The 24,514-nt window shown below is 36.1% G+C and overlaps 1 long non-coding RNA gene across 6 annotated transcripts in view; it reads right to left on the bottom strand.

Moving 5' to 3' along the window:
- Positions 1–24,514, bottom strand: part of LOC126913325 (uncharacterized) — a 204,964-nt gene that overhangs the window by 167,448 nt on the left and 13,002 nt on the right. For 5 of the 6 annotated variants that reach the window (XR_007708366.1, XR_007708365.1, XR_007708367.1 and 2 more), the window contains one exon: positions 17,572–17,683. The exons of the other annotated variant lie outside the window; for it this stretch is intronic. This is a non-coding gene — a long non-coding RNA (uncharacterized LOC126913325). The remainder of the gene's footprint in view (positions 1–17,571; positions 17,684–24,514) is intronic. 6 annotated transcript variants of the gene reach the window in all.

Below are 24,514 nucleotides of genomic sequence, written 5' to 3' on the forward strand. Positions count from 1 at the left end.
TTTCTGGAGGTTCAAAATTCAAGCTGTGGACTGAAATTTTCCAAGAATATAACATTTATGTATACTTGCAAAGTGGCATAAAATACTTTTTGGTGTTTGGCAGAAGGCAGCAGGGAACTTCTTCCTCCTGGGGTCATTCACTTGCAGCAGTCCTTTTGGCAGTTTATGACATGACATGCAGCATATTCTAGGCAGGAATGACTCCTTAAAAGATCTATTTTGTCTTACAAAGAGAAGTTTACAGAAACTTTTGACACACTATACCTAGTAACTTGAAAACACCTAGACGTTTTCTGAGAAGAAGGCTGGAGCCAGTCTCTTTCCACCCCGAAGAGTCAGCAGCACTGTTCAACTGAACATTATATACCTAGATTTTCAAAACCACCACTTATTAGCTGTGTTCTCATATTACTCACCAAAAGCTGGTTACCAACCAGAGAGCCTCTAATAAAGTTTTTGTTTGGAATTTTTAGGTGTTAAGCTTCTAGGTATTGGAAATTACCAAGAAGGCAAGCAAAAATGTAATGTGATAGTAACGCGTATAGTAATACTATAACTATCTCCAGTAAAAGAAGAAAAAAAATATCCGTTCAGGTCCTTATTTTAATCCTCTTCCCTCCTCCTTAGAGCTCTACTAATTAGCTTCCATTTGCAGGGCTCCAAGTATAGGTCTACAGGATACCAAACCTGATGAAACCAATGTCGTGGGATGCTTTTTTTCTTTTTGTTTTTCCCCCCGAAGATCTGAGCCTGAATCTTAATACAGATTGTCTTACAAAGTGGCATGAAAACAAAGTACACATTCCAACGTAGGAGGCAAAAAAAAGCCTAGGAAAGCATTTTAATTATGTTTATGCTTTTCAGTGAGCATAATAATAAGTACAGACAAGCAAATAGGCAGCAACAAAACTCATGGGGATTATTTGTAAACTGCTGTAAAGTTAAACTAATTAATTAAGTGCAATTGATATTCAGTTGCATTATCCTCAGTAGGCTAGAAGCAGGATTTAGTTAACATGGACATTTGTTTGAAATGTATTTCTTTACTATATCAAAGGATCAAGACCTCTCTTAAAAATTAAAAGTCGTCGTTTCTCTGCACAAAGGAGGCATTGCAATATAAAATAGTAAATAATGACACTTAGTTCATTTTTAGGCAAGAATGTTCGCTCAGTTTTAGGCAAAGGAAAAATAATTCTTTAAACAAGTGAACCCGCATTTCAATAGCTATGATGGTAAAAGGCAGAAAAGGCAGGTTTCACAAATTATAGCTGAAGACAAAACCAAGGAAGAGATTCTGTTAAAGGGGGATACTTAATTTTGCCATAGTGCAAAACAACCTATTTTCTGTTGTAACATTTTGCACCTTCTCTTGGCACCACAAAGTTCTTGTACATCCCAGAACATTCTACAATCACAGCAGATGACCAGAAACGCTGTGTTGTATAGCAGCACTTTCCCCAGAGGTACTACAAAATGTTGTAGAATTCAGTGTACCAGGACTACTTTAAGAACATACATCATCCTTGAGGTTTTTCAACAGCCAAATATTAACATTAACTAATTAATTCTCCCAACACAGGGAGAGAACCATGATCGCCACTTGACTTTGCAAAAAACAAAGGTGCTACACTCATAGTCAAGAATAAGTCACTCGAAGTTAATGGAAGCCCACACGTACCAAGTGACAATAAATTTACAGACTTTCTCATTTCTTTATCAGGCCATATTTATACCTGCTGTTCTGAACGCCACATTATGCCCACTTTTGCTTTTCTTGGTTGCCATCCTTTAAAAGACTCACTGAATGCCAAACTTAAGCTTATACATATCAAGAAATTCTGTCCATAAAGGATAGTGGGAGTTCCATCTGTAAGTCTTCACTAACTACTGTGGTAATCATCGCTAATCACCCATGTTTCCAATGTAGTCAATATAAATAATTCCACAAACAACATTTGCAAAGTTCTGACATGTGGCAAATGTTCAGTAGCTATGTTTAGCACATGCTGGATAATCCAAGTTCTTCATACACATTAAATTAGCAATTTTGACTCATGATAAAAAGAAAAAAATAAGATTTTTAGAATCTCTTTCAACTATAAGAGGAAGAATGTGTGTCATGCAAAAGTGATAATACTTGCAGGAAGAGGTGCCTCTTTAATATAACAAGCAAGATACTTTTTCTAGTGTTGTACGACCAGTGTTATCACTAAAGCTATTCTGTTGTTCAGCACAGAGGAATCCTTTGGTAGCATATAGCTGCTACAGTTGTTCCTACATCATCGTCTCCTCAGCTAATATTCTGAATACTGAAACAGTAGAAAGGAAACTCGTAAGTTGATATCCAACTGTCAGAATAGTCCCTTAGGGAGAGAGCAGACATGCTTAATGTTATTCCTTATGAAGGCTTCCATACTTTTTCCAAACTTCTGCAGCTTTTATTAGCAGAAATTCTGGTATTCGCTCCCTTTGGGGAGGAAATGCTCAGTTGTTTCTCTTAGAGAAAGTATCATAGTTATATTTATCTTCTGTGGAGAAAGTAGAGTGGCTAGAAAATGGAATGTCTTCCTACTAAAACCTCAGATTTTGTCGCATAAATTTGAATATTTTATTTGCTGATGTTACTACAGTGCCTTATGCTTCCCAGCTCGGATGTTCTCTCCTTTCACACAACACAGCCACTCTCAAACACTAGAAGACCAGCGTATGATGAGAACTGTCACCTGCCAAGGATCATAGGAAATGTAGTTCAAGGAAGACTTCGCTAAGGGCAGCAAGCATCTCCTCAGCAACACTACAGCAGAGGAGTCATAAAAATTTAAAAAGACTACAGCCAAAGTATTTGGTTGAAATACGATGGGTGTTACTATGTTTTTTTTGTTTGTTTGTTTTTGTCTGCAAAAGAAAACTAAAGAGTGCAAAGGGACTTTTGAAACTGTAAAAATCTAAGAGGTGAAAATAGCTTTATTATTTTAAGATTCAGGTGCATGATAGTCATGTTATCTTTGTGATTACTAATGTGGCATTTGACAAAAGAAGAAACCGAGTAACTAAGAAGAGTACTTCCTAAGGGTCAACCACTGAAGCAGTGACTAAATGGAAAGCTGAATCAAGTTAGAACATCGTCAGAAGCACAGAAGAGGGATGGAGGGTTGGCGAGAGGAGAGGATTGTGTGAGCCACAGCTCTGATTGACCTTAAACAGTCACAAAACCACATCATAAACTTCACCTCTAGAAAGAGCCCCCTTACCTCTGCTCGGACTGTGGCAACTTGCCTTGCTGTTGTCACTTTTTACTCCCAAATAATACATTTATTCTGAAAGAAGCAGCAGCATATGCCTACAGTGTCTTTATTCCTCCAAAAAGCTTTTGTCTTGGTCTTTCTTTTGTCCAGCTTCTACGCAGCTATTTAGATGAACACAAGTGCTCAACAGAGATGCAAAGCATACAAGATTAGCATTCCTCATCATTATATACATACATATTATCACAAGACTCTTTCTAGATGACAACAAAAAGGCAGAAGAAATGCTAGGTCATACTACATCAAGGTAACTTTCTGTTCTGGAGTGGGGCAACTTAAATGTTCTATAAAAGACTCGCTTTCCTTTACATATTATTTTGAAACCGGTTCAGTTCCTTGTGTCTGATAAAATACAGATTCATTCCAGGGGTATTCAGCTGTGGAAGAAATTCCACAGATTCCCCTCTCTTGCAGGATCTCAGAGTGTTAGTAAACATAACAGACAACCAATCAGTCAGGCTACAGTAACACACACATCTCCAGAAAGCAGTGAAAAAGCCTTAAATAAAACATAGTACCAGCCTTCAGTAGAGTGCATTGAGACAAATGCCAGGGATGTGAAAGGTGGCGCTGGGATTACCAATGACGTGCTAATGGCTGTTCAAGCAATCTCTGTGCCTCCTTCTCTCTGACTCACTGTCTCCCTTTGGAGGCTCCTCTCACGTCATTAAGGGACTGCGGGTTATTCACAGATCACTGACTAAACGCAAGCTTTAGCTTCCCTCCTGCATTCCCCTGGTCATATGAAAAGGACTGAAAGGACTGAGGTCACTGCCAAGCAGCCTTTGAGCTTTTTATCAATAGACCAAATTAAAAAAAAAAAAAACACACAACAACAAAAACTTGAGTACCTTCTGCTCTCTTGTTTATCTTTTCTCCCCCTGAAAGCAGGACTTGTCTTTCTGTATTCTGCTGTTTTCCCCAAAGGGTTAAAAATTCCCCTGATCACGGCAAAAGTTGTTTTATGTTTTCTAACTCTTTCCAGAGGCTTCTGACTAATAATGCAAAATGAAATGCATACGTATATATAAAACTCCTAAGTTTTATATGAGAATCCAGTTTCAGGAAAGTTACTAGAGAAATCTTTTGTTACTATTAGAAACAAATGAACCACAAGTCAACCTAAACATTTTTCTTGTACTTACACACCTGTTTCCAATTACTTTTTACAGGGTGCTGTGATGCCTTCTCACATGCTTTTTGTACTACCACTTCAGTAGAAAGCGCTGCAGGCACTGCCAGCGCAATGCCTTTCACTCAAGCCCCTTCCAAGTCTCTATTATCACTCACTTAAGTGTTATACTGTTGCTGATTTTTTAAAATTGGATTCCAGGAGTTAGTCATCATTTTTCTTATAACTGTTAGGTTAAGGCATTACATCCCTGAATGAGACAGGCACAACATAGTACTGCCCCAGTGCAGATACTGCGGAATTGCTTTAATGGTCGCTTACATTGCCCACGGTGCCTTTTCTCCTTTCCACATGGGAATAGGCTGTACTACAAAAAGTATGTTTATACTAAGTTAACTGCAAGAATATTATGAGAATGGAATTTGTAAGAGAATGGAATGAGTACAATTAGAATCTACACAGCAAAGTGGTATAACATTTGAGTGCACAAAAAGCACCAGTAAGAAACAATTATTTTATAGAGGATGAGAGAAATGAAGGACTCAGATCCCATGTTTCAGAGAACACGAGCTACCAAACCAGTTCAGCACGTACAAGCAACAGGTCACAGGTGCAGGAGTGTGACCCACTCACAGGGCTTTTATGTATCATCTTCCTGACAGCTTCAAGGGTAGTTGTCCCAAACCACCTTCTCCCCATACACGTGCTCCTTCTGCTGCTTTTATCCAGGTACCAGTTTTTCACCAGTAATCCTCACCTGACGTTGCACCATTCCAAAAGTCAAGATGGCACCTTTTTCTGCCTACAGCCCTCTTAAACAGAAGTGAAGAAGCAGATTCATTCCATCACCCTCGTATTCCCAGACTGCTCAGCTAATTCATCAGAAAAACCTATTCCATCACACTTGGTATCACAAAACAAGATTATAATTTTTCTCCAGAGATAATTTCTGCTGGTTGCCAGGAACCAGGTTCAGGAGGCTCAAGCCTCTATTGTGCATAAGCACCTCACATCATAACAGTAAAAAGGGTTGAAACGAGGCTGCATCAACCCAAAAATCAGGGAGAGGCTGGAAAGTAGGAAGTGTAAGGGTAGTAACAGACTTGATCTGCTTAAGCTTTTCTGTCTGCTAACACTGAAATGGAGATGGTAACCTAGAGATGAGACAGTCAGCAGAAAACACACTCGGGACTACAACATGTTAAACCACTAGAGCAAAATTTTCCAGACCGTATTTCTTCGCACCCCAGCACAGCCCATTAAACGTAGTCGTGGCAATGAAGCAGACTGGGGAGGATTCTATTTTTCATCTCCTCCCCAGCACTCTGCGGAAGGAAATACCGTGCCAAGTTCTCAGTTTACATTTTGTGACAGGGTGATGCTCTTAAAAATTAGCTGTACCCTCCACTGAAAGTATAGTTTTCTGCTGTCATGACTAAATCTCCTGAAATAACAAGTCAGTTTATTTTCACACCCCACAGTTCCCCGTGTTAAAGAAACTCCAATTTATTTTTGTCTCTCTTCTGCCTATTTTCAACATTTGTGACACTTTTACTTTATAAGATAAACATTTGAAAAGGAAGACGTTGCTGCACTACAGAAATGCACTTTTATCACATTGGCTTTTAAAAGAAAAGTTCAGTTCTGAAAGGGGGGGGGGAATCACATCATCAGAAAATGACTTCGGATAGTTCTGTATATGAATAATTCATATTCTACTTTATAGTCCCCTTTATTCTCCAAGAAATATCAAATGATTCAGCAAGCCTATGATTTTCTGTTAATCAGATGTCTGACACTATACTCAGACCTGATGATGGGCCAAAAGAGAAACAACTTCTTTGTGTGAGCTAACTGCAAAGACTCCCAACAAATCCCACTCAGTTGCACGTCTTCATGTAATAAGATGTCCAAATGCAACTTAATTATATTAGTGAGAATGGCAAATTCCATCTAATGATTTATAACATGACCAGTAAGACATCAGGAAGACATCATGGCTGCTATTTTTCTATTTCCACCAGAACCACTATGTACAAAATGAACTACAGCTTTTTACAGGTTCTTTTTTTTTTTTTTTGGTAGGGGGAGGGCAGATAATGGGACTCACAGGAGACGTTCTTCTTTCATTCAAATCCATTAATATAGCTTACATGCCCTATGGTTTATTTTTCCAATGCATTTCACATATCATCACTATTTGTGGTAAAAGATATAGATACACAAATACTCCTTTTACAGGCACACATTTGGAAATAAAATGCTTAGCTTGTCCTTCTAATTATTCAGAAAAACAGCCTAGACAACATTCTCTTTAGTTTAATGAGGGTCCTATTATGTGATGTTTCACAAAATCATCAGTAATACAGAAATGGAGAAAAATACAGCATATTTGTCTGCATCAACACAGAAAAACTGTAGCATGGCCAACACTTCGTCACTTCCAAACCCACTAGTCTTAGGACCATTCTTTCTCTCTCATTTTGGTGGTTACAAGAAACTGTATTACCACCTCTGCCAATACCTTGTACTAATTCTTTAGCCCTGTTAGTAACAAGTTGTAAGCAATATTAGACCTTAAACTACTGAAAAAGACTTGCTATTCTGACCAACAGAAGCACAAAATCAGATAAAAACTATAATTCTGACCAGGGATTGTTTTTCCTGTGCCACACAGGAAGGTTTCAAGGAACAAGCAGAATGAAACCAGCACCCCCACATCAGAATAAGAATGTTAAAATTCAACTTATCCAAAGCTCACTGTGTTTAAGGAATGACATCCTTCTCCAGCCCAGTTCTCTCTGTGCACTTCTCTTGTTTTCCTTCCACCTGATCAAGCAGCAGCCAGGTGAGCCCACTCACCATTTTGATAACAGCACAGTTTTACATTAGCTCAGCTGTAGCACAGAACTGTAACCTTGAGTAGGTCTACACAGGAAGGTAGACTCCATAAAAGTGTTTAATCAGCTTAAAACTAGTGGTCTAGCTTTTATATAAATAAAAATATGTCCTTATATAAACAGAGTGCTTTTCTAATATTGCTGTCAAATTTAACATTTTTACATGGTGAAAACTCTGACTTATGTATGACAGATCATACACATTTTGAAACCCTGCTGAAAAAAAATATATCTCCCTTTGATCTGAGTTTAACCCACGTGCTGCAATATTTGAAGTTTCCCACATTCTATGTGAGATAAAACAGCAATATAACAACCTCGCTATATTTGAAGAATAATAATTAAAACAATGACGTATTACTGCAAGGGAAAAAAAAAAAAAGCTATCCAGTGAGATTATCAAGCAGGGTTTTGTTGTTGTTGCAGTATTTGCTGGCTATTGAAAATAATTGTTGTGATTACATTTTTTTTTTTCAGATTAGGATTAAGATTTAGACTATAAAATACAAGATTAAAAGAAATAAAACATGTTTTCCATTGTTTTCAATAAACATAGGCTCTTCAGATTTTCAGGGCCTCCGTGCAGATTCTATTTGATTTTATCATTATGATCTTTATGCACTATCAATGTGCTTAGAAAACTAAAAAGTACCAAAGTAAGTCACCACATTAAATTTCTAAACTAACCCTTAAAATCTGACTAACCCGTAAAACAGGATTATGGGGAGCAATGTAAGGCAGACACATGGACTGTCTGAACTAGACAGATTATACACCCACATACAAGGGGTGGAAGAGGAAGACATGGAATATAATGTGGCAAGAATAAACTACAATAAACTAGACTCTACTGTGCATACCTCAACTATAGCATTCTTACTTGTTTTGCATCTGAAATACTACTCCAGGAATGAGAAGAGCAGGAAAATCAGGCACTCTAAGAATAAGAGCCAACCCATAATAAATCTTGTACATTAATTTTTGAATCTGCACCTTCTTCCTGTTCAGTGGCTGAGCTCTGCACACAGCAGCTGTTCTAGGACCATCCTAAATTGCAAGCCTTCTATCACAGGCAGAGTAAAGAGAATAAGGAACTAAAATACAGTCAAAACCAATCACTTCCTTGCTTAACTCGCAAAGTTGGTACAACGGTTGTGTTGTGTTAGTCACGGATTGACTGCTGGCTGGAGGGCATCATGGTCTGGGCTAAAGCTGACAGAACAACAAACAAGTATGCTGTAGAACAAAAGTTTGCGTTAGTGGCTGGTAAGTGTGCCTCACAGCATTAATTGCCTTTCAGTAGTTTGTTATAGATGAAGAGGATGCAGCATAGCATCAGGATAGCATCATCAGTGATGAGCCAATCAAACATGATAACAAGTGGCAGTTGTGAAGGAGAATAATGAGAACACGAGATATGCATACAATATTTATTTTCTGTAATCTTTTAAAACAATCACTTCTCTCCAATATTAGCTATATTATGTTAATTAATGTTACTAGAGCTCACAGCTATGGTATTTCTTGGCAAATTGTATGAAGCAGATGTCTAAGCCTGAAGACACTGGCTTCTATTTTTCCCCCAAATAGTGAGCTGTTAGCATTCTTTCTGCTACTAACATATTGAAATCTGCTGCCATTTTCTCTCCTGTTGTCTACTGTTAAATCAGAAAATACATTGTTGGTTGGGTGAGAGGGGGTAGATATGTTTTAGTCCAAATTGAGAAGAGATTTATTTAAAAAAAAAAAAAAAGACATGAATAGATTCTATTTCACAGCATTGCCACCTCCAAAAGAATACACTGTGGGAGAGGATGCTGGAAGTATTTTCAGCAATCAATGAGGAAAAAAGGATAGTGCGTAGTAAGCGTATGTAATAGGGTCAGGAATACGTCAAAAGAGATGTTCTGTTCCATGTCTTGTTAGTTTCTTTTGTTACTGCTAAAGCTAGTTAGAAATTGAAAGCCTGTATTCCAAAATTTTTATGTTAAAGGTTTCTATTAGGAGTATCCTAAGGAAATCTTCTGATTATTTTTCCAAATAATTATGATTTCTCCCCCCCCCCCTTTTTTTTTACATCCAGAAAACTGTATTTACTAGACATTAATTCTGTTTATTGAGATTTGGTATATACAACAAAAGCAAAACATGACAATTTTAATTTGTATATCAAATCTAATAATGGTAAGTCCTTGGTTCTATTCTGAAAGCTTAGGAACTGTGAAAAACGAGTTTACAGAATGCTTTGAAAGAAAGGGCAGAGGGAGTGTAGATGATTTGAAGATAAAAAGAGCTGGGTAGTATACATTAAATCCTCTGCACTATAATATAAAAAATGTTTATTTTTTAATATTATTTTTAAAAAAATATTGCATTGACTGATGGCATTTCTCTAAGTAAAATCAACAATTGCCAATGAAATGTCTGTTTTATGAAATGTCCCTCAAACTGAGAGGACTAAATCATAGTGAGAATTAACCTCAGAAACAGTTAATTCCTTGACCACTCCCCTTATCCAGGTGGCAGTAACAGTAGCTGTCCCTTATTGCCACTACCATATTAGATCTGTAAATGCAGGCCATCACTCCTTGATGAAAAGCATGTTCAGCAACTTCGCACAGTGGTCAACTGAGGGGATCAAGCACAACATGGAAAAACCAAGAAATGACAATAAAAGAGCCAAACCTGAACAGACATCACTCAGCTCAGCTTTTTTGTAGGTCAGGTCTGAGGAAATTCAGCACACAAACTGGGTTCTCAGTATATATTCCCAATTCAATTTTTGTCCAGCTTTTCCAGATAGAATAATAAACATGATGTTGGTAAACCCTTACTTCTCCATCAATTACCACAGAAAGAACATGCATAACACTGCCTATTTGGTTTTGAAATTACATTCTCAGATGTGTTTAATGAGGAACTTTTTATGTGTCTCAAAATCCAGTGTCAGACAAGCGATGATACAGATCACCATGTCCCAGAATGCATCAGCATCCTGCTAGAAAAGCCTAACAAACAAAACACATCAGCAAAACAAGACTCATCAGTAGTACTGAATAGATGCTTTCAACTATGTTGGCCAAAAAAATCAGAGGAAATACATTTGTTTTTAAAAGTCTGCAAACTTGACATGCTAGTTTTATAACACTAAGCTGTTTGGAATCATGCTGCATTATTTTAGCTTAGATTTGCCTTACTGGTCTTTACAAGGCAGAGAAATATTTGCAAAGAGAAATATTTCCAGTTACAGAATACGTGAGAAAATGATTACTTGGAAACACTAAAGCCAAGTTAGTTGTTTTGTAGAACTTTGGCAGAACTGTCAGTGACACTGCATTCAATTCTGGGAATTTGGAATTAGAAAGATAAAGAAAGACATAATGAACTCAGAGAAGAGCCGCTGGTAGAGAGAGGGAAAAAATAAAAGGAAAAAACAAGTACAGTTTGGTGAAAAATACAGGGAGATATAGAAAAAGTATGTTATCTGATAAGTTGCTTCAGATGTTTGACTGTTCTAGTCAATGAGTAGGGCTATTTACTATTGGGAATTGCACAATTCAGAGTAATCTGGTGAAATTTATAAATCCCAGAAGAGGCAACAGATTAGAGAAAAAAAAAATCTATTAGACAAATCCTCCCAGGTCAGCTGACTTCAATCAATTCAAAGATAGGTTTCTAGGCTAGGCACAAGGCTAGAACACAGCAGTTTTGGACTCCCATACCAGGTCTGCTATACATATCACATCAGCATGCCCCAAAGTGGCTCATCTCTCCTTGCTCCAGTTGTGCTTTACTAAAACAGGGATAGTGGTACAGCCACTTTCTCATTCTTTGTTTCATCTATTTAGACTGTAAACCCTTCAGGGGTAAAATTACTTCTTGCTATATGTTCATAGAAAACCTTGCACAGTGGGATCCTAATTTCAGTTGAGCTCTCCAATTGCTGCCATAATACAAATAATAAATGATAATGTATTAGACCACCAACGAACAGCCCTCCAGTTTAATAAATGTAAATCCTCACTTGAGATAGTTAAATCTACTTCGGACTTTAAAAATATATTTCAGGGAATAATCCTGTACCAGTAGGGGCATAGCTGACCTATTTTTATCTCTATCTCCATGAATCACAGAAGTTAAAATGGATGTATTACAGTATCAAATGTCTATTTTGAATGATATAATAGAAGGAGAAATCTTTTGAAGTTCCTTTACTTTCAGGCACAGCTCTACATATTAAGCACAATGTAAGGTGCTTATCTTTGAAATATGGAATAAAAGCTGTTGACCTTTTAAACATGAAATCTTGGGGAGCTTTGGTATGGCTTGGTCTAATTATATTACAATGGTTAGAAGGTAATCTCTTATGTATGCTGTCTAGACACATCATCTCTTATCAGAAATCTCAGGGAAAAAATTGCACCTATAGCAAAGCAGTGATGTAGCAATCTTTGTTGAAAGACCAGGATACCATGGCTTCACAACAGACAACAAGAGATGCATGACATTGCTAAGCAACGCTATGAGCTAGTGAGGTTTTCTCTGGCTTCATATGGTGTGGTAGTTAAGGAAGAAAGAGCAAGAAAAAAAAGGACAAAAACAACCAAATGAAGTGAATAGTGTAAGAAAGAAAGCAAAATAACAAATGGGGAAAAAGCAAGAAAAATAAGTGTAAATTAGTAAAGTAATTGTATAGTATCAAAACTGTTTTTCTAGGAAAGCCACAATGTTATCACTTTCTAATTAAGAAGTCATAAAAATCAATATGTTCACCAATGGATCTCTCCACCTAAACTTTTATCATCCTATTTTCCTCTAAAGTTTATAATCACACACGGATTGGACAATGCTTCTTAAAGTAAACTATGCTTTAAAGGAAATCACCATTTCTTAAAGTTCTTCTCCTGCAGGTATGCTAGAGAATGTTTGAAAACTAAACAAGTGGGCTCAAAAGTGATTGACAAAAGGTTTAAGCATTTCAAAGAATAGAACAATCTGATAAATGCTGAAAATGTTCACTTCTGCAGCTTGATAAGTTATTTGCACTCCAGAAAGCAGAGCTTTTCATTTGTCCCCATCTTTTCCCTGTTTAAGGTTAATTCTCAGATGATGATAACAGGTTTGTGTCTATGAATAGACACTCCCAAGTTTTGTTTTCTTCTTTTAATAGAAATGTTTGCTACTGCTAGTTTAATCTCCATGCAGTCAGTGCTGTTAAAAGTCTTCCCACCAAAACAAAAATCCAGCAAATAACTTTTGAAAGTATGGCTTGAATTGTTCCTAAATACAATCAAATGCATGTTCACTTGCAAGAGAATCTGTTCTAGAGCAAAGTTATTATACCATCATGCTTTCAACTGAATTATAATAGTGCATAAATTCAATTTTCTAGATGAAGTCTTCCAAATCCCTTCCCCGACTCAGATTATTCTTCAGTTCTTTCTAAGATCCCTAGTTCTTGTGCAATTTTTGTTTTCTGCCAAAAAAAATGGCATTTGGCAAAAGATTAATGAACAATTCCAGTCGTTTCTCTCTTATTCAACATTGAGCAGATGTATTGTCACGTTCTCTACATACAACTCCTTTCGGGAGAGTTGTGTTTCAGGAGTTGGAAAAGAGTGGATGCTCCAGATTTACCTTCAGACTTGATTTTCCATTGACTAATTCCCAAATAAACTAAAGTTAGCACACAAACTACAGAATTGTGATCTCTTAACTCTTTTACAATAACTTGATAATATTATGCGAAAACTGATGAATGGTATTTCCCATTGTGATCTAAAATTGTTAAAAGGACTATCCAAATTAAACTATTTAAGATGTCGTTATAACTATTGCATCTATAATCATTGCATCAGACAAAACAGAACCATGTCTCGCAATTGCTCTTCCAGCTGACAAACATTTTTCAATAAATAAACAACTTAGCCATTTAAAAATAGAAACCACAGACTAGAAAGCAAAGTATCTATTTGACAGAGGAGTTCATGCCTTCCTATGCTATTTTAATTCAAGTAAGTCTAGAGTTTCTAGTTTTGTAGTGTTTTGTAAACATAGGGTAAGAACTACACAAAATAAACTTCCTCAAGGAAGATTATCAAGTACAGACTAAATAAACCCCAATTTCAGTGTCACTATACTTGCTTTTTATCTGATTCATTAATAGGAGCAAAAGTAATCTTGGTAAACAAGCAACAACTATAAGCAGACTCTGGGCTGCAAACCTGTAAAATAATACTACTGATGAAATTGTCACTTCCTGCCTATTATTTTTGTGTGGGAAGACTGTTTTTCTCCACAGTTTTCTAAGAATTTTCAGTCTTTATTAAGTGCCTACAATGAGTAGCTTATTTTGCAGTGTCTGTCAGCCCAGAAGTTGTTTAAATACTCTTTCCATCTTAATGAAAACATGCTTCTTATCTTGTTGTTAATGGCCAAGAAGCATGTTCTGTTAGACTAAAGATCTCCACTTACATATCTGGCATCGTTACACAGGATTTAAAATACGATGTAATTAGACAAGCTTCCGCATTATAGTGAGAATTGTTGTCAGTCCTGTCCCTCTTTCTGACATGCTTCTAAACCTCTCCTTCCCCTAATACTGTGGGACATCAGGAAGTTATTCCTTAATAAAGTCCAAGAATTACATAAGAACCTTGCAAAATATTTTAGCCACTTTGTTAAAGGTACTCTCATTCAGTTTTGTGAATGAGAAGTGGCTTTCGACCACACGAGGGAGCTCATATTGTTCTGTTATGTTCAACTGCAACTGTGGAGGCTCACAAGATAATTGGCTTTAAATCCATTTGGTTTAGAAATGAGAAAGGTCATCAGATATATTTTAATAACCAAGTACAAATGTGAGTTTAAATTTAAATCAGTCTTAATTAAAGAATTTTTCAACAAAAACACAATTGTTCCAGATTTTGTTCAACAAAACAAAATGCCATTTTTTTCCTTTTTTTAAAAGGAAAAAGATTTATGCTTTATATCTGCTACTTTTCTATGAGTAACTCTGCAGTTTCAGTGGGACTGTTAATGGAATGGTAGATCTCTATTGTTATGAATAATAGCTGTGAAATTCATCCTAGCTCTATACATAATAATAATATACAAATGCTAATGTTCCTAGAAGAAATCTCAGACTCCCCATCAAGCTCTACCTTGTACTAAATGCAATAGTAGTGACAGAGTTCTTTGAAGGCTTAGAATACTCTGGAGCCTCTTACCATCAAAATGGAAAAAAAATACCAGAAGGGCAAGGTGAAGAAGAAAAATGAGCTTGGTCTTAAGACAGAAGGCATCAGTTGCTGTGTCTGCAGCCAAAAAAGACCTACAATTGCAAAACCCAAAACAGAGAAGCTCCAGGAAACTGTGAAACAACGATGCTGGAAACACATGAGATCTTAATTATATTACCAGAATGTGTCCTCCATGACTGTACTGTTTCCTGAAGACTTTTTACTAATACTTAGGCCTGTTGAGTTCTAAATGTCCTGAACTATGTGGCATTCATCAGTTCCAATGTTCTTCAACTCCATCGTTTAAAACTTCTGAGTTTTTTTTTTTTTCTGGAACTCAGTCTTCCCTTTTTTTTTTTCTTTCCATTTTCATCTCATTACTTACAGGCTCCATATCTTGACAAACAATCCCTCTCACTTCTTACTGCTTACCTCTTTCAAATAGTAAGCCTTGTTATTTTATCTGCGCACATCCACACAAAAATAAACATACACACACACTTGAGGGGCCCTGGAGCTGATGATGATTATAGCCAGATATTATAGCCATGAAATGTCAAGAAACTGATTCAAGCACAGAATTAAGTAGGGGAGTTTTTTGTTGTTTTGTTGTTGTTGTTTGTTTGTGGTTTTATTTGTTTGTGGTTTTTGTTTGGTTTTTGCAGGTTGTATTTTATCACTATTATTTTGGTGAAAGAAAGTATTTCATGGATGGCTTGAGATTAAAAACTTTAAAATTTTATCTGAGAACTCAAGCATTGCTTATGTTTCACTGGCAATAGTTCCCCGTGCAATCTAACCAGTTGCATATGTGTTCAGAACAAAAGTGCAAACATGCATCCTTTATATCGGTATATTTTAGATACTTGCCTGTAACTACTCCTTTCTCATGGTTATTTCAACCACTACTAGAGTTTTCAACAGGATAATTTATAAAGAAGAAAAAATATAAGTATTGTTTTCTGTGCAGATGTGTTTCAATGTTATTTAAACATTTTTATATTGGTGTATGCTTTACTTTGAAAAAGAGAGAAAAATAACAAGACTGTGGTCTACTGTACACACAGGCGTACCCACAAGTTGTTCCAACAACTTGCTATAACATAACAAACTTTCCTGAAGCATGTATGTAGATCATTAGTGGTTTAAACTAAGTGCTGTTTATTGATTTTAAACACCAATCCTTTCTGCACACAGCTCTTGGCACATTCAACCACAATGCATTTTATCCCCAACAACTTCCCTGAAGAAAAGTGTACCACCTCCAAATTTGTACTATTACCATTACTGAATTGAAAAAAATATTAAAGACATGAAGACATGTAACTCCATGCAGATGACTTTGTGTGCATCGAATTTGTGCAGAACATTTTGCTACACTGCAAATCTATACACGTTACTTGGTTTTATTGTGATACAAATGCCATTAAACCCCTCAGCATATTTCTCAATTTTTTGTGCTAATTTACATTTCAATTCTGTTGATGTCTTCTCAGTAAACTGCAGAAAATCAGATATGGTTTTGTTTTATAAAAATGTAAAATATCATTTGTAACTTAACAAAAGTGAGGCATAGATTTAAAAAAAGAAAAAAAAAAAGGAAGGAATAAACTAGCAAAGAAGTCTCTACTTTCTCTTCACTCCAAATTAAAACAGTAGTTGAGGAGGAAAAAGAAAAATCTTATTAAGGTTAATGCTATACACATTTATGTAATAAAAGCATAGCTGACCTTTTCAAAGTCCCCAAAACTGCCAGCTACTGTAAGGCTTTCCATAGAGTGCCTGCCAAATTGACAGAAAAACTGGCCACCTTCCTACAGTTCACATCTGTGTTCAGTTTGCACGCAGCAAGAAGAACGTAAGACATCAAGTATATTTGATTTGCGCCAATCTGTAACATTATTTCTGATGAGAAACCTACTTTATCATGGGAAAACAACAAAACAGGTGATCAGCATTCTTGATTGTTAAGGAATATTTTATGAATAGTAGAGCAGTTGAAAATAGAGCTCACTTCTGCATATTAAAGTCAGTTAAATCACTTAACAATGTCTGACACAAATATTTCCAGTACAGCAACACTAGAGAGAAAGTGCCACCTCCAGTTTTTTACTGTCCTGTGGCTTGAAACCCAGTCCAAACATGGAAAACACTTGCAAGGCATGGCTTTATTATTAATTAGCATTTAATGACACAAGTAAACCGCAGCATGAGCTGGCAAAAGAGAAAGTCTTCTAAAGAAAGGTACAATAGTACAGTAGTCTACTTTGGAGTATGAATTTTGCAGTTGCTGTGTGAGATCTTCATTACAAGGCATGATCTTGAAAAAATCCTGATTTTTTAATGAATGCATTTGTGTTAGCTCACCAGACTTTTTCCTATAACTACACAGCAGCAAAGAATCAGTTCAACCCAGCATCTAAAGCTGCCATAATACTCATGATTTGCTCTGAGACACAGCTGTTTAAAACAACTACCACGACAGCCCTTTATGTCCTCTCAGAGTTCCCAATTAGAATCTAACTACATAGACAGTCTCACGTCTCCCTCATCCTCAGCACATCTGGCTTTAAATGTGAGTTTACTTTCTTGCAAAAGGAAAAATGCTTGTTGAATTTAAGTAACTGCTGACTCAGGATGAAGTTGTGTCATGGGTGTAGTGCAAAGACATGATTCAAATACATGATTCAAAACCCTTCTTATAGCAAAAAGAGCTATGTAAGAACATTTAAAACATTCTTTTACATGTTTTAATGGCCTTAACTATTGGTATCTCTACAAAGACCATGTTTACTCTAAAACGTTTTCCATATCTAAAAGAGTGCTCAAAGCTTGACCAACAGTAATACAAGTTTTCAAGCAGTGTAGAGTTGCTGACTCTTGATTGTTTTGACACAACCTGATGTTTACTAAAATCAAAATTTCCAAAGAATTGTCAATTGCATTTAAGATACAGGGTTAATAAATAAATCAGCATACGAAGCCCTCACCTTCTGTGCCCTAGAGACACTCCATACCACGTATAACATCAATACTCTAATCCCAGATGTCTTTGGCAAAGCTGAAGAAGTTGCACTCTTCCTTTTGGGTCTCTTCTGTGATCTGGAGAGACAGACATAAAATGAAAAAGTATTTCTGACTGTGGGTTTTCCACTTGGGACACCCTAAATAAAATTTCCCATTATTAGGTAGGAAATCACCACTTTTTGAAAAATGAACTTCTCTTTCCATTTCCCAAACTGAATACATTTACACTCACTAATTCCACATTTGGAGTCTAGCCACCACTACCAATGCTAGTGTTTAAATACAAGTATAACACTTTATTTATTTAGGTTTATCATGAGAATTAAATTTTCTATCTTTAGTGAAGTGGCTGAAATATAAAAGTTCCAACTGCATTAAACAAATAAACATGAAATAAAAACAATGTAAATCTATCTTGATACCAGCCTTGACAATTGAAAACTTGAGAGAAAAATTGTTTCAATGGTAATTTCTTGCCCTTCGTTTAAAAACTTGAATAGAATACACCCTGCTCTTGAAACCCATTTTTAAAAGATTTAACATCAACAAATGGAAAAGCACTAAATTAAAAATCAAGTATTTTCCTGAAATCTGTGTGTTTTGTTACTGCATCAAAAATGAACTAAGGATAACCCTTATCTGTGGAAAGTACAAAAAAAAAAATAGTAAATACTCATTGGAAAATAATTCAAAGAGGAACGCATCTGTATGCAAATAATGGCTTTCATTGAACACTTCTTTTTTTAACCCTTGTTCTAGCTTTAATAGTTTAATTGTTTTCAAATAAACTTTGTCAAAGAACAAAAGGAATGTCTACACTTGCCCTCACTTCAAAGGATAGCTGTATATTCTTGTTCCCATGATTTCAATGCTATTCTAGGCTAGTGTTTAATCTAGAAGAGAGTCTCTCATATGAACATAGTCAGGATATCACTGGAAGATATTCATGTTTTCGTATGTGTCTTTAATGGAGAAAGAATTAAAAACACTGTTATGATTTACGGTTTGAGGATTTCATGTTGAACATGAATGTCAGCCCACAAGCTTTCTCATTGCAATTTAAATATTCCAAGGTAGGATTAATTTCCACACTTTGTTTATTTTCCATAAGGTTAGCCTCTACTGCTCTTTGACAAAGATTTTTTTTCTTCATCTCCATACAAGAAAAATAACAACCAAAGCCTCTGAAAGAGAAGTGGGAATATCAGTCTGTCTGTCTGGGACTCATATCTAGGCAGAGGATAGAATCAAAACACATTAATGACAGCAAACTCAAGGCAGGACACCAAGAAGCCAGACATGAGGAGTCCGCCATACATCTAAAGAAAAGGAACAGAACAACCACAGTTATTTTACTAGTTAAGTAAATGCAGATATTTTCCAACTTACATTTCTCTGACACAGTGGTCCTGCTCCCACAACAAACCTAATTAACTATCAGGGAAATATGAATCAGCTCACATTTTCTGTGACCCTCAAATAGATTGCAACATGAATCTGCCTAATGTCAAGTTTTTTTCCCTGCGGCAGCATACATCTCTACATATCCTTGTTATGTTTCAGTGCTGAAGTAAAAGTGGTGTGAAAACGAACAAAATGAGTTCATTTCTGGCTCTGCCATTCTACTCTCCACTTGAGAGAAGCTTGAGGCTTTTTGCTTTGTCTGGTTGGGAGAGCTTACTTTCTATAAAGTAAAAGCTGCTGCCAATTAATAACCAGGACAAAACTTCACAAAAGCAGATAGGTCAAATAACCTTTTTTTTTTCATTTCATCTCAATTATTCTCATCTCCTTCAGCTAACTCTCAGATCTTACAGGGTACTTCAGACTCAAATATTTGGTATGGAAGGGCAAAGAAAGAACTGAATGTGACCTACCAGCTTTTTCCAGACTCACTCCTGTCCTCACTCTTGACTCATTGCTCTTCCTATATTACAGTATTTTCACCTAGTTTTCCCATAAACTCTTGCACATAGGCACAACTGCAAGCTAGTGAGTTAGGAACTTAGGAAGCCACAGAAAAGGAGGCTAGTGCCAACATTTGTGCTGGTTTTTAAATGCCAGAACACTAGGACAGAGAGAGGCAGATTGCCATGTCAGGCAGAAAGCAAGTAAGTCCCTGGAGAGTATTTGACAGACATTAACCTTGGTAAATTGGACTACTGAAGCACACTTTTAAAGATTCTAGCATCTGTTTCAATGGATATTTGCATTTGTAATATGGATACCATCATAAACATAACATAGTCCATATCTAAAACAGCTAAATAGCGATTAGCTTCATTACAATCAATAAATAAAAATACTAAAAAAAAACCACTAAAATTAAAAAATATTATTTTTATTTTATAATTTTAATAACCAAAACTAAAGTTAAAAACAAACAAACAAAAAACTAAAGTTACATTTACTTCTGGTATGTGAGCAAATGATGTACAAAAAAGTAGGCGTCTTAGGCCTGTACAGTACACCCAGCAGCACTGGTTTCTCAGCACAGTCAAAGAGCTCCGGAGAGACTGGTTCTTAGTATGGGACAGGATCTGTTTCTGTGTTCACTCATGCTCTCTACTGACATGACCTGCAAGGTGAAATTAGGGACAGTACGGCTGCCATCTGTGTGCAGCTGCCCTTCTTGGACTAAGAATAAAATGTGAATTTAGCAAAGAATAAAGATGTTTTGAAAAGGTTTTGCTGCATGAATTTGGTTCAGTTGCATTCACTAAGACAGGGCTGCTTCACAAAGTCCGTTGGACCAAAAGACCATTTGCAAAAAGTAATCTAAAATTTCTCTTTTAAATATTTACCACGTCATTTAAATTGTCTGATGCTCAGCTTACACAGATGAACAGCACTTCATGGCTTAGGCTAGTAACGAGCACAGTAAGAACATAAATACTTTCAAGCGAAGTGGAAAGTCCTAGTACACCTAAAAAAATAAAATACATCCCTCTCCTCACACATAGTCAATTGGCCAACTTAGAAACAACTTAATTTCTTTACCTCAAAAGAGGCCAAAAAAAAAAAAAAAGATTAGAGGTTAAAAATCTCAACACGCTTTCTTTGCAATTCTCTCCCCTTGTACCTCTCACTAAGAAACTTCAGAAAGCATAGGCTGGAGAAGGAGCATTGCCTCAAAGTGCAGTTACTGAGCAAAGATTCTGGAGAGCTTTGGTCATTTCCCAGGTATGCCACAAGGCTTTTGTGTGTCCCTAAGTCAGTCAATTTGTTTCCACTGACTTCAGGTAAAAGCATTTATCCTATTTTGACTCTACTCTTTATATATAAACTTGAACTACTACCACCTTCATTTCTTTGCTTTTTCTCTGTTCTGCTATTTCTAGAACCAAAATTAATCAAGTTGGGTATTTCTATTATTGTCCTTTTGGATGTTTTCCAGTAACAAAGTATTATGTATAAACACTCATTGGTGTTGGTGGCTCATAGTGTCACAGTTTAACACAAGGCCCCAGTTGCAATAAAATCCTGTTATAGAAAGCACTATACACACCAGTAAAGGTGTCTAAAACACTGTAACAAGTCAGCAAAAAAGGATATAAATAGCCCAAAGGATTAACAGAAATTTCTTGCGTTAACCACAAATGTATTCAAAAAACATATGATGCACGTCTCACATAGGGGGTGGCACGTGCACTAACTGACTGTTCATCGCTATCGCTTTCAGAGATGCTGTTGGTAGACTTGGCAGTAAGTCTACTAATTTTTCCTTTGGAAAGCTAATTATCTGACTTTGCTGGACACGTTTTAGAAAGTTTCCAAGGTTTTTGGTTGTTCTAATCAGAGACTTCACTCCTAGACATGTTCACAAGCAGGTTCGTAAGCTGGAGACCATACTTGAAACAAGGCACTTTCTCACCGTGACGTATCATCTCTTCATGCTTGCATCACATTTGTATTTTTTGCTTTATTCTAACGTGCATTTAAAATAGCTGTCATCTTTTCAGATTTAATATTATTCAGGTGCATAATTACCTATAGTGGATCAGGTCTCTGGAGTCCTCAACGTATTTATCAACAACTTCCACAAGGCTTGGGTTGTTGTTTTAATTATATTTTATAATTTAAAATGTAGTAAATATTTATATTATATATGTACTTAAAGGCATAGAGGACATTTGGGAAGAAACCAAAGTTTTTTAATGAATGTTTAACATTAATTTTATACTTAAAAATATGTCTTAGTAGAGAAACTCATGCTTAGCCAAACACACAGCATTCTAATTTATCAGAAAGTGCTTTGCTTCATTTTCTGTATGTAATTACTAAAAGTGGTCAGAAAGCTCATAGAGAAAAGAAAAACTATCTACCTATAGGATGAATATCTAACATAGTATAAAATTTACTTATTTACTCTGAATTACCATAAAAGAAATACACAAATGCATTCAGATGGACTGAAATTTGCAGTGGCGACCAAAATGGATAAATAGGCACTTACGCACCTATTTTAACAATGATACTCTAACAGAAACATTTACCACACCAAAAAAAAAAAAAAGACAAAAAAAAAAAAGAAACACACGTAATTTTATTTTATGAAAGCTTAGTGTAATAGCTACTTGAAGAAGATAAATGGAAAGTGGCTGAAGAAAAGTCATGTTAGGCAGTACTGGAATGGATTGAATGTATTCAATTACTGTATCTATTGTTGAAGCAACAATAATTTCTCTAAATTGATTAATGCAAAATCTAAAACCCAGCAATGTCTAAATAGCACCTGAACAGCTTTGTTTATCTGTTTGTGTAAACATGTGCGGGCATGTTGCCAGTATTCAAATATAAGCCGTAAAGAATAATCTCAGCTCAAACCTAATGATCACTAATACACACAGACTAAATATTGGAGAAAACTGTTACAAAAGTTATTTTCTATGACTAGCTACAATGCACTATGAAGTTTCTAGGAAGATTCCAACTCTTTCAGTTTATGGAAGTCAGCATCAATTTTGAAACACTGGGAACTGGATGTACACAGGGGGCTTGAATTATAACTACCTGCTTTACTTTTGCTCTGTGTAAACAGTGCACTGCATGTCAACTAATCCTTTGGTCACTTTGAAGCAATCTATTTCTTTTTGTTGCTCTTGAGATCTGGAAATACTTTTGACATAAATGTTCATGAGAGGTAGGGTAATTATTTTTTCAGTGCAGTGCATTGCATTTCAGCAAGCCTATTTACATTCTCTAAAGGTACCCGCATTTAAATCCTTTGCTATGTGTGGGCCTCGATCAGAATCACGTATCTAATTACTGTTGCTTCACAAACAGTTCTGTCACAAACCCAGCAGAGCAAGCATTGTCTCCCATCTGTTAATCACCATAACATCTTCGTACAATATGCTGAGGTAGGGTTTATGTCTGGGGATGACTCTAGCTCCCTCGTCATTTTAAGATTTAGGTTTTCAGAAACCTGCCAGGGGAGACATTGCTTGGCCAGTAGTGTGTACCTGTCCTCAAAAGTAATGAAATGTATTGCCCACTGGGGCCTTTGCCAAGGGTTTCGTCCTTTTTTCTATTTATTTAAATAGTTCTTATCACTAGATATGCAGGATGCACCCAAATGAGTACAAACAGAAGCCAGATATATTAGATTATTTTCTTGATAAGTCATTGAACTTTTAGTTAGGTCCTTGGCTCTGTATTATTCTCCTGTGTAACCCTAGATGCAGAGCTTGAGTAACTCGTGTAAAAAAGAACAATACGCCCCTTTCTCAGCACTTAGCCTATGCCTGTTCACTTCAAAGAAGGAACTGTCTTCTATTCAAAGCCTTCTTCTCCCTGTATTAATAGTGACCTGACTGTCTTTAAGAAAATACGTCAACAACATTCACTATCCATATTGCATTACACAGCACCAAAGTGAGAACCAAACTTCAATTACTAATAATGCATATATGGCTTTAATGTGCTTTTCTTCTGTAGGTCAGAATTATTAACCCCATTTTACAGATGGAAAATCAAGATGAGGAAAGGGAATGTCATCTCCTTTGCAAGGTCACTCAATGTGTCAAACCTGGTATGAGCTCAGGATTTTTTTGGGTAGCACTCGCTACTCTATTAAAGAAGGCAGCGCTGATTTTGATCATGTGAAGAATATCCTTAACGGAACTCATGAAAACCAAGATTCAGTGCTTTCCTAACACAAAATTCTATCAAGAAACACTTATGTCACACGATAATAGCAACTAATAATGAAAATACCGAAGTGACAAAAATAGATTTTGTCATAGTAAATAAAGTCAAGCTGTATTGTAACAATTGTGCACTTATTTTTGGAGACATTTCAAAAAATATTCTCCTTCTTACTGATGTCATTGCTTTTCTTGACTCGTGGGATGCCATGGTAGAAAAAAAGATAACTAACTGAAGCTTCAGCTGTGATGGTGCCTTAAATTATTGATGCATGGTTCTTACTTCTCAAAGCTCCCTGCCAAAATAAACCACAATGTAATGTATCTATAACAACAGATAAAATACAAGAACTGTACTGTGCATATTAGGATTGCTTTCCACCCAAAAGAGTCAAACTCAAAATGCTTAAAATTAAGGATTTCACAGTCACAATATTTGTTTGTTTCTTGGTATTCCTCTTACAAAGATACAAACAGATGAGAACATTCATGATTTCCCAATTCTACCATCAAATGCTTTGCAGAGACCTTTGACTATAAGCTTACGTGGGAGTAAACTGAAGAGTTACTTAAATAGCAGTGCTGAACTTAACAGCTCAGCAATGTGTGAACATTCTTTAATCTTGATCCAATAGTCAAATCATGGCCAAGATAATAGCAGCATGGGTTTATTTTGTATTCATTTAAGGTTTTACACTAGTACTGGAAAAAAGCCACTTACAATACTCTACCATAAACACATTCTTTTTCCCTCAAT

This window comes from Cygnus atratus, chromosome 5 (assembly GCF_013377495.2).
Source record: "Cygnus atratus isolate AKBS03 ecotype Queensland, Australia chromosome 5, CAtr_DNAZoo_HiC_assembly, whole genome shotgun sequence".
NCBI lineage: Eukaryota > Metazoa > Chordata > Aves > Anseriformes > Anatidae > Cygnus > Cygnus atratus.